The following is a 12,400-nucleotide window of genomic DNA, read 5'->3' as shown; positions in this document are numbered from 1 at the left end:
GTGGGATTCGTATTCGCAACCGTTTTCTTCATGAGTACCATTTTTACCCCCCCCCCCAAAAAAATCTGTCTACATTCGTTTGTTTTATTTGTAATCATCATGATTATGCTGATTTTTTTCCAAGGTTTATCGATCAAACACGTTGAATGTTCCTGACGTCCACATAAATTCTGGCACCTTTCTTTTACAGATTTCCTCTAAATTAAGAACGCCATTATAGCTGACCACCCCTCCTTCCTTCCTTCCTTCCTTTACACTACAGGACAAAGAAAAAAAAAGAATATACTTATTTTCCGGATCTGTCTCCGATGTCCTCCATTTCCATCAAATTGCGGCGTATTATCTAGATCTTAAAGTAGGCTTATCCCGAAACATGCATCTTTTTTTCCTAATAACTCTTCAAAAGGATGTTCTTGTTTACATTTGTTGTATCGCTTTACAGACGCGTGCACTTTATTTAAGATGCTAATGATTGAAAATGAAGATCTCGATATACCTGGCTGCCGCCATGAGTAGTGAACAGACCTTGCATTTCATCGATGGGTACGCTTTCTTGCAACTGACTACTTATTCCAGTACAGTTTATTCCATTTGATTTTGTTGGAATAAACTTAGTTGGAACTTAGTGCATTACCTTGATTTCTAGCATCGTCACACTGATAAATAAATAAATATATATATATATATATAGAGAGAGAGAGAGAGAGAGAGATGAATTCTGTAGAAGCCAATGAAACAGTACACATTTCATCACCATCGATGAGTAAAAGTTTTATTTAAAATTATTTTTTTTATCATTGGGGATTAAAAATGAGATCTACAATTTCTCTGTGATGTTTACTTCCTCATTCGAGAGCAAAATTAATGATGTTTTTGCGAATATGGATTATAACTTAAGCGGGGGAAGGATTGGGGCATGCATGGGTCGAATTTCTGGCGTTAGACGTATTATAGATTGGAGAAGGGGCATTATTATATGGCTGTTTGATTAAAAAAACTTATGCAAACTAAAGTGCATAACCCTAGTTAAAAAACGGTCATCATTTTAGGAACATTGTAGGAACCAATATCCGTTCTTGCTATTGAATATAAAAGATCTTGAATAATGTGAAAGAAAGTAAAAGAAACCAATATATTCTTCGCTCAGTTTTGCGCCATGAAATATTCGAATTAAGCTTTATATAATCATGGGGTGGTGGAGTGCCCCAAAAAGTTATCCGAAGTCGTCTGGATTTTTTTTTTGGGTGGCATGCACCGTCTCTTACTCAAATATGAAAAATGATATTGTTTTCCAGGTGAATTCTTTGATTCTATACGAGTTCCGCTCATTTTACATGGAGGATAATGAATATTTCATAAAATATATTAAAAAGATATATATAGACAACGGTCAAAATTCAATGCCAAAACAGTATACCACAATATTTATCCATCAAAGTATGTGATCTGATAAGGGGTCTAATTTCTCGATGCCAGAATCCAATTTGTAATTTCTTACCCTCAAAGTATACTTTTGCTCCCACAAATGTAACGCGAATTCAAACGTGACATCATCTCATGCCACCCACAGACTGCTCTACATTTTAGATATTTGGTCAAAGTGAACCTGACATGGTCTGAAATGAATCGAAATTCAATCTCGAATCGTCATGCTCATTATAACTTGTCATTGCGAATATAATACACGTAGGTACAGTGTATAATAGACACACGACGGGATCGTGACAAAGCGAACAAACCAAAATCAGTTCTAATAAAGGGGCAGAAAAATATTTTCATTGAGTAAGCAGCTGGGTTCGTCGAACATTATTGACAGAGGGTGAAGAGTGCTCTGCAAGCGAGCTAGATCCAAGCAAAACATAGCTCTCTTAAGCTTGAGTAAAAAAATAATGCACCAAGAAATATACATATATATTGGTTTATACTTTTAAACCCAAATAATATTTATGGAATACAGGAAGCAAAACATGAATAAGACGGTTAAAATATTGCGCCTTTAAGCATTTTTTTAAAGTAATGCATTCGCTAAAAACGTGGCAACCGTCGTGATGTTATGGATAGGGAAAACAACATGGAATATGAATAGAAAGCAGCAGGTTTCTGACGTCTTTTGTTGCTGGTAAATGCCACATTTCTTGAGGGCAAGATTATCGATTCGCTTTTGAATTGATTTTAAGACATACTACAAGGCGATTTCTTAGGTATTTCACGTCAATCAGTTGAGGAAACCGGCAGTGTTCTAACATGTGTTCTGATACCCCTTTCATTGTTTCACTTAGATTCGCTATAAATCGAAATGTCATTTACTGCTGAACTCTCACTGATATTCAATTTATCATGTTTGTCCACTTTTATGGTATTTGGATAAAATATTGCTACAAAACTACAAAGCTATTGCTTTATTAAAAGCGATAGACCGCCGGTATAGGCGTTTTCGCTTGTGTGGCTAAGTATAGAGCATTCATAGCTATATTAAATAGCCATCCAACGTCTGATTGGTCACTAGCTGGTCACATTATATAAATTAGAGGCATTGTTATTGTTATATTTTCATACCCGGTCATCTTCGATGAAAATATTAAGCTGGTCAATACTTTTGGCAACGAAGAAGCCCGAAAATTATTGTTTTTTTAGGGGGGCCGGGGGGGGGGGCTTTTTTAATTGAGCTGTTCAAACATGGAGGTGAAGCCTTATTGATTACAAAACAAAACAAGAACAAAACGTTCAAAGCGTATATCATTGTAAGATAAGGTTGCACGTTTTTAACGTTGTTTATTTTGTAACTGATACAAATTTGATGAACAAACTTAATGCAAATCGATCGTAATTCTTATTCCGGAGTTATAGTGTCTTCTTAAATGGCGAAGGAGCCCTTCAGTTGATTTAAACAAAAACTATAAAAAGTGAATAGCAATGTAAGTATGGTATTTTAATCGATTTTAGATGAGATACTCAGTTTATGAACAATTTTAAAATCGACTGCTTATTTTGGAGATACAATATTAAAGGAATCGTTCAGTAATATGTGATTATGATAACGAAAAAAGGCGTATAGCATTGTAAGCATTGAATTGCAATTACTTTTAAATGTGATAAAAACAATGTTATGAGCAATTTCAACAATCGCTTGTAAGTCTTCTTTTTGAGCTACAATATTTTCGGACAGGGAGATGAAGAGTGTCAATTGATATTAGATGTATGGCATTGTATTATGGTATTGCAATCGATCTATATCTTATAAACTCAAACTTAGGATCAATTTTAGAATAAAGATAATAATAGTTACATTTCTACAGCGCTCCATACGCTGTGTTTCTAAGCGCTCTACATTGTAACTTTTATTACCCCGGTCACAGGATCCATTACTGTTCCACACATAAAAAGAAAAATCTCCACTCCCAGGGGAGCATCCTGGTCGACTGTTAATTTAAAGGTGCATATTTGCCAAACCAATCACATTCGCGTCTTCATCCTTCTGTGTACCCATTCAACACCTGGATGAAGAGTGGCTAACGTTGATAAGTGCCTTGCAAAAGGACATTAGGGCAGAATAGGATTCGAACCCTCGACTCTCAGTTTAAGAGTCAAGTGACTGAACTATTACACCATGACTCCTCCACAAATCAATTGTAAATTTTAGTTTGGAGTTACGATATGTTCTGATATTTTATATCTTGCTTTTATATCTTCATATGTACATTTATGTTTTTGTTGTGAATTTCTGAGAACAAATAAATCTAAATACAAATCCAAAGATGAAGTTTTTTTTCAATTTCCTTTTATAAAAACATAAGTAGGTTATGATATTGCAAGGTGAGGTATTACAATTGATTTTAGATATGGTAAAATCAATTTCATGATCAATTATAAAATCGATTGTAATTCTTATTTCGTAGATACAATCTGTTCGTAAAGCCTTGCAATTCATGTGAACATTTTGTTGATTTAATTCTGAGGCAATGAGCTGATTGTAGGCCTTCACTTGATTCTCCACATCAGCCTCACCCATACTATCAACAAAAGTTATTTAATATAACAAATATTGACTGCGATATTGCGAAACACAACATTCTGCGGATCACCTAATGACTTTATATTTTCCCTTGAGATCATACTTTAAAATACAAGCAATAATCCCGCGGGAAAATACAACGAATGTAAATTGTTCACACAATGTCGGTCAATAACTGTTCATTTTCTTTCTTGTAAGTTGTTTTTTCTAGATCTACCGTATGTATAAAATTATTTTATAATGTTGCTATGTACCACATATTTCATAATTCTTTTATTGAAACATGTGAACAAATTCAACTGTATTATTGAGCAGAGGAAGCCGCGAAGGTGCCGAAGATATTACTCCTCTGTTGTGTTGACATTTTGGCTGCCTACTTCAAAATCTGTCTATGCTAGCAGCCCAAAGTGCCCTAAAATCTCAATTGCAAATAAATTCCGATGTTTTGATATTTTCCATCGAAATTCTTAATTCATGGAAAACGCGAATTTAGCATAGCCTTTATATAAGTGCAAAATAACGTCATGTATTGTACATAAAACTAGGTTAGATGACTCAATATACGAGTCAGATGGCTGTAACACAATTCATGAAAGAAATACATGTATGTGTTGCTATAGTCATTGATCTTATTTATATTCCAGTCAGAAATAATGTTTTACTCGAACGCCACACACTGTACAAAATATTGGGTAAAATTTTAACCAGCGAGGGTAATTATGTGTCCAACCTATTTAGGGCAGTATTTTACCCAATGCGGGAAGCATATTGTCCAGTAAGGTTAAAAAAAATAAGCAGCAATTACTTTAGAATGGGTAAAATTTTCATCACATTGGATAAATAAAAATGCCCAAAAGAAATGCCAGATGTTGGTTGAACACAAATTACCCCCGTGGAGCATTTTAACCCAATATTTTTAGGTGCAGGAAAGCAAGTGAATAATGACTTACATAAAAGTTGCACTCTTGCAAATGACCACAAAATCGAATCCTAGCTTTGTCTCGCCTGCATTACAGCAAAAGCCAGTCATTGGCGCCGCTTAAGTTTACCGACGGCGACCGCGGCGTCGTCAAATCTTAACCAAGGTTATATCTTTTCAATGCATTCATAACTTTCATGAACATTGGACTTAAGATAAATATATATTTAACTAATGAACCACCATAAGTTTCGGGTCATGATTAAGGTCAGTGGTTATTTTATCCGTTTGGGGTCACTGAACCTTAGCCATGTTGTGGCAGCAACATCAAAATCAAGCATGGTTTAAGATTTCTTTGTCCATCAAAATTGATGTTATGTGATTACAGGATACTAGTAAGATTACATTTTTCTTAACCAGGAGGTCTTGATAAATGTTGGGTCGTGTGCTATCCATAAAAACAAGGACACAAATACATGTATTATCCATTTTGGCGAATTAATCCAACTGTTGGATGTTAACTTGTATTTTCATTCGGTGAAATCTAGTCATCATGTTGTTTTACAACTCTTTAATAATATACCTGTAATTCTAGTCCCATCCTATTCCATACAATATTCTCTCCTTTCCCTATGCATTGATGAAACATAACACAGAATTTGTTTGTATCGAAATGATGGAATTCATCAAAGAACATTTGCTAACCAGAACCCCTTAATTTTCATTTCCATTTGGTCATTATTGAAGAATGAATTAGGAAACAACTACATGGATTCTTTCATTTTGTTACCGCCTGTGATATCTCAGTCACATTCTCCTGCGGCCGTACGGAGAGTCGAAAACAGCCATTTTAACATTCTTGTATCAGCTACATACATATTAGGTGGTTTGAATGGAAATGAATAAAACAGCCGTTTTCGACTCGACATATGGCCACCGTAGAGCAAATGTGACTGGGGTATAAGAAATCATTCTGTGTAAAGTCCATATTACAGTTTGAGCAGAAATTTGTCAAATGCGGCTTCAATTAGCAAGATGATTTACACAGCTCTGGAAAAAATCACATTCGAGGCATCTACTCTTTGTGTGCATGGGGCTGTGAATAAAAACGTGTGAAAATATATAATATTCATGATGGTAATGAGATTTTGTTTCACGGGTTTTACCATTCTTCTTTCTTTTGAATTTTTTGTATCTTAATAGAATTTAATGCTGGGTACATTAACGTTGCCGCTATTTCTTTCAAAAGTTGTTCAAAATGATGGTTTCTTTCAAACTTGCTGCGTACGATAAATCAATAAAATCACTTTGTGGTTCCTTGCTAACGGTTGCTTTTTCTGGTTCGATCATTGGCCACCATGCCAGGAAATCCAAACTAGGACTGGAAATGATGATGATGAAATTGGAGAGCTCATAACGTTCGTTTAATCTTTACCGTTTTTATTTCACATCTCTCTTATTTGATCGGAGAGATTGCAATAATCCACACAGGGCGCCTGCATCCAATATTGACCTTTTTGGTTCTTATTTTCCCCCGACTTGATTGAAAATAAATAAGTTTTCCAGATTGATCATGTTTCACCCAGTCCATGATTCTGTGTTTTTGAGGATTAACGGAACTGAAATCCGTGGGCCGAATTTTTGTTTATATTGAAGTCATAGTGATCAAGGCAATGTCATGATAAAACATTGGTATTCAAACGAATTGTATCATATCATTCTACGAAGAGTGACCCATGGCAGTGTTTGTTGTCGTTGTTGCTTTTTTTTTAGCAACGTCTATTATTTAAGTATCGTAAATCGTATTCATGCAAAGGTTGATTTTTCTCTCTCTCATATCAGTACTAAAATAATTATTACGTATCTGTTAATGATTTTCATAATCAAGGGCCTTTGTCGTACCTTGCTAAATCGTACACTCTAAAAAAATATTGGGTAAAAGTGCTCCATGAGGGTAATTATGTGTCCAACCAACATTGGGCATTTTTATTTATCCAGCAAGATGAACATTTTTCCCATTGCTGCTTATTTTTAACCTTACTGGACAATGATTCCCGCATTTGGTAAAATACTGCCCAAAATTGGTTGGACACATTGTTACCCTCGTGGTGGTAAAAATTTTACCCAATATTTTTTACAGTGTAAGGATTTCGTACAGATTCACAATAAGTTTGTTTTCACGCGGATATAAATGTGAATATAAACATAGAAATAAATATAAATATGCATAATGATATAAATATAAATACAAATATTAATATACATGGAAATATATGATTTTATTTCAAAATCACATTCTTAGTGGTACACACTGACGGAGTGAGCGCTATAAGCGTGCAACTGAAATCAAAATGAACAGAGAATTAATCTATGCGTGGAGCATAAAATGAAACCAATATTGAAAACATCTTATCCAATCAAAAGACAGTATTCTTTGTATTATTTGCATCATTTATTTTTAGTTAATTTACTTGTCGTTTATGTATGTATTTATCATTATTTTATATTTCAAAATTAGATATTTGCTCATGTAAAACGCCATACAGTCATTGTGAATAGCGCTATTGTATTGTATAACTTGTATCGCATTATATCGAATTATATTATATTGTAATGTATTGTATGAGCTTTATAAACATGGGTGTCGACCCTTGGGAGAGATAGGGGTTGTATCTCTTAATATTTCAGGTGGGGGATCCAAATCAGCTGTGATCTATCCGAATAAACGTATTCTGGAGGATTCGGGAATATTCTGTTCTCCCTCCCCGAATGCAAAAAAAATTGGGCAGGATTTGGAAACATTCTTGAAGGGATTCGACTCGTTTTGAAACGTTCAAAACCAGCCGAATGCCCTCCAAAATCTATCTAATGTGACCACAACAAATTTCATTTGGGCCACATTTGGTATGTACTCGGATGGAATTCGGTTTGATTCTGGGAGGGATTCGAGGTATTTGGGCAGTCAATTCTCGGCGATTCTGCTCTGTTTCGGGCCTATTCCTGACCTATTCGTCTTCAATTTGGGAAGCACCTCGAATCACAAACGAATAGGTTCAGAATCCACCGAAGCCATCCGAATCGGGCCATATTCGGACAGAATCGGTCCGAATTTATTCGGTTTTAGTGTAACCCAAGCTAAAGCCTGGTTTACACTCGAACCGAATCAGCTGCAAATACATTTGAATCGACGTATTCGGGAGGATTCGGGAACATTCTTCGAGGGTTTCGGCTCATTTTGGAATGTTTGCATTTACTACGGGGAAACTTTCTACAACGCACCAAGTTCTTTGAAAAGGCAAGTCAAAACAATGCAGAGCTGAGAGGCCTTTGTCGAAAGTTGGTGGACCGGGACAGCATCGGACTTCTCTTGATTCTGGACAACGACATATTTGCAATTGTTCGTCTGTTGCAAATCTTCGGATGATCTGCTGTCCCTGTCCACCAACCTTTGACAAAAGCCTCTCAGCTGCCCATTGTCATGATTGTGATTTAATTGCATTTCCTAGGAATCGGTGCGTTGCAGAGAATTTCTATAGTAGTAAATAAAAAAAAAATCCTAATATCAATTTATTGGAATACAACAGGGCAGTGTTCTGGACCCCATCCTGTTTTTGATATCTATAAATGAAATATCTGAATGTATTACTGAAGGTGCTTGCAGCATGTTTGCTGATGATGTGGTAGCATTTGCCTCTGACAATAAATTGGAAGATATGAAATGATTATATGATAAAAAGGATTAACCCAGTCATTGATAGAGACTGGATATCTATTGCCACCCTTCTTTGTTCCAGTGATTAAAAGACACATAGTCACAGACCCCGGCCAGCATTGTGTGTGACAGATAACTTGGCTTGAGAAAGTCCACAGGAGTGGAAGAAAGCTCGCCCCCAAAACGGCATTAAGGTTGGAAGAAGCGAAACTTAATTTCACCAAATGTAGTATTACCCAAACTTAGCATATCTCTATTCAAACAATCCTTTAAATATGCCAGAGCAGTAACCTGGAATAAAAAAAACTCTGATGATATCCACAATACCATTTCAGTTGAAAGTTTCAAATATCAATATAAGATATTTCGCTTAGATCAATACAAATTTTTAACTTTTCCATTTTCGTTCATATATACTGATAGTACTGTTATTATTAGCATGAATACCCAAGATTGCACATCTAATTATTATCGATTATTATGATTTCCCTTGATGACACTGCTTGTGTGTATTGATATTTATACAATTTTTTGAATTGAGGCCTATACCTGTTTTAACATGATTTCAGATCGAGGTATAAAACCTCCTTCTTTTCCTTCACTTCTTTTTCTTACGATCAGTTAGATCGCACTGTCTGTTTTTTTTTTCCTGATGTTTCACTTTTAGTATTAATTATTGGAACTTTATTTTTGCTACATATTATTCCTAATTATTTGTAACTTTTCTTTTAATGTGTGTATTTCTCTCTTTATGCAGGGCCATTATATGAAACAGTCTGTGAGCTGATTAATGTTTTATTCTGTTGAAAGATGTTTTAATAAACAAATAAATCAATCAATCATTGATTAATTATGTCAATTTTCTGTGAATGGTGGCCATTTTGGACGCCATCTTGGATGACGGAAAACTGTCAAGGAGGATATTACTTTGTAATTCCAGACATATTTCAGGACCTATCCTGAAAAAAAAAATCAGCTTGTTACCTGAACATGCTGAAATTTCCTTTCTTATGGCTATTTTGCCTAATGCTCTTGGCCTAAATGTTGAAGCCATACAATCCTCTTCTTAATTCCAAGTTGCTTCAGTTCCTAAATCGAAGAAATCATGCAGGGGATCGGTCATTTTCACATGCTGGACCTTCCTTGTGGAATCAGTTGCCATATTCCATTCGTAATATTTCAAATATCGATTGTTTCAAAATTGCTTTAAAATCCCATTTGTTTAAAATTGCCTTCCAGTAGTTTTCTCTCATTGTCATGATTGTGTTTCTTTATTATCCTTTGTCTTTTCCCGCTACGTGTAATCTTTCTCATTTCCTTTCTCAGCGCCTTGAGCACATAAGTAATGTGGATTAGGCACTGTAGAAATAGACCTACTCAATATTATTATCAATGTTATCATGATGATTATTATCAGACTGAAATTAATAAGTACTCATCATCTTATAAATTCAGAAATGGTTTCCCAGTGCCATATATCTGATCGCAACTAACCTGCGAGATTTCACGTTATCAAATCGCCTCCATGTCTCCTCACTCTGTCTATATTTTCCGACTTAACATTGGCTGTGTGTATATATAATATACACAATATCAAAACCTAGCTCTCCTTTCTTTCTTTCTTTCTTTCTTTTATTTTCTCTTTGTCTCTCTCTCTCTCTTAACCGTCTTTTGCAATATAATTCTTTTTAGATATCTATGTGTGTTTTGATGGACAACTCAAGAAAGTCGTCATAGACCGAATGATGTGTGGGTGTGTATGGATGTGCAAGGGTGGGAGGGTTAGCGGGTGTCTGTTTATGCCAAGCATATTTTACTATGTGATCAGCGATTTCCAATACTCGTAGAAAGATAAGACACAAATAAAAACGATTTAAACTTCACATAAAAAATATTTTAATAGTGAGTTTCAAAGTCAGAATAGAAAGTTTATAATCATGTTTAAACATAGACAAGTAAAAATAATATATAGTAAGCCTTTTCTCTAAGGATTTTCAATCTTCAATCAATTTAGCGTGGTTCTCCATTTTCTACGCTGTTCCACACAGCCATCCTATCTTTATCTACATGTATTATGTATATTTTCAACGTTAAAACTCAAGTTTGATTTAGCATCACACAACATATATCTCTCCCTCAAATCTTTTTTATCCTTATGGTGCATTTCCTTTTAAATAGTACAATATACATCATTGGAATTCTTTGTCCACTTTCTTTCTAATTGGTCATATTAGTTTCATATTTTGATATCAATGCAATATTGTATTATTTATCACAATTGGTTTGCATTAATTGAAAATTTTCCATTTATAAATTGCCTTCCTTTAAATCAATATTTGATATCTTCATTCAAATAGTTTATATCTACGTAATTAATTCTATGTGTTAATAAATGACCGTTATCCTTGTTGGAAGTGTATTTTTAGTATGTAAGCATGTTTAGAGCCAATAGGATTGTGTATTTTGATATGTTTGACCACGTCGCATTTCCATGTCACTATATGGATAAGTAAAGAAATTTGAATGAACTGAATTCAAAATGAAATTACTACACTGTTTGATAAGTTGGAATGTTACATCCTACTATATCAAAAGAAAAAAATGACCTTGGATTCTGAATTGAATAAGCAAAATGTTACAAGAGATTCTTATGCTTTCCTCTTTATCTTAATGATATATAGACAGGGGCGGGTCCACCTTTCGCCAACAAAGGGGAGAGACCGATTTTTTAAACCCATATTTTCCCCGATCGGCCGCTCAAAGTCGATTTTTGTTTCTTTGAAGGGGTTAGTCCTAATAATAATCACTTTTTAGCTTTATTCTTGTAAAATAATATAAGTAATAATGTCATAAGCCCTATTTGAATACTTGGAGCGCGAAGGCGAAGTGGGAGCAATTTTTTTTATTTCACGTATTTTTTCCTGAAAATTGAACAATTTAGGCAATGTTTGCGATCCTGAACAAGATGCGTATGTAGGCCTAACTAGATAATTACTGCGTGCGCGAAGCGCGAGCAGAATTGTACGTTATGGACTGATCGAAATGAGACCTGTTAAGGACTGTTTGCAGTTAGCCATGAAGACGATACATATTTGAACAATTGAAATAATGTGAGCGCGAAGCGCGAGCTAAAACATTTGACACTCCGACCTATAAACTAAACATTCTAAGCACTTTTGGAATCATATAATATATATAATTTAGTATATAACTAAACAATTGATGCAAGGGCGAAGCGTGAGCGGTAAAATAATGAGATTTCAGACCTAAAAACGGGACACTATTCATGTTTTGTAAATCATGAAAAGGATGGGTAATTGAGTATCTTCCTACATTCAAAATAGGAGTGCTAACTGCGAGCAGAATCTTGTATATTCTGGTTTGAAACTGGATAATTAAAATTAAGAACAAGCTGTGTATCTCTATAAACATGCGTTTCTTAGATTTAGACTTAGAATCTTGACATCCTGAATAATTTTGTACATCATTTTATTTCATTTACGGATTTCTGCTTTACATGTACGTAATATAAAGAACATAACATAACAAAGTAATTAATATTACAAGACATTACATCATATATAAATAACTAGGCTTATACATTTGATTAAGGCAGATATTTTTTTATATTTAGAGTAATACGTGGGGGCTTGCCGAAAAAAAAGCTTGTATGAAAGGCAAGCCCCGAAGCTTAGTTTTTATTACGTAATTTACACGCACATAAAAAATAATATCGTAATAATAATAATAGTAATAA

This window comes from Lytechinus variegatus, chromosome 3, assembly GCF_018143015.1.
Source record: "Lytechinus variegatus isolate NC3 chromosome 3, Lvar_3.0, whole genome shotgun sequence".
NCBI lineage: Eukaryota > Metazoa > Echinodermata > Echinoidea > Temnopleuroida > Toxopneustidae > Lytechinus > Lytechinus variegatus.
Note: the sequence above shows the minus strand (reverse complement) of the source record.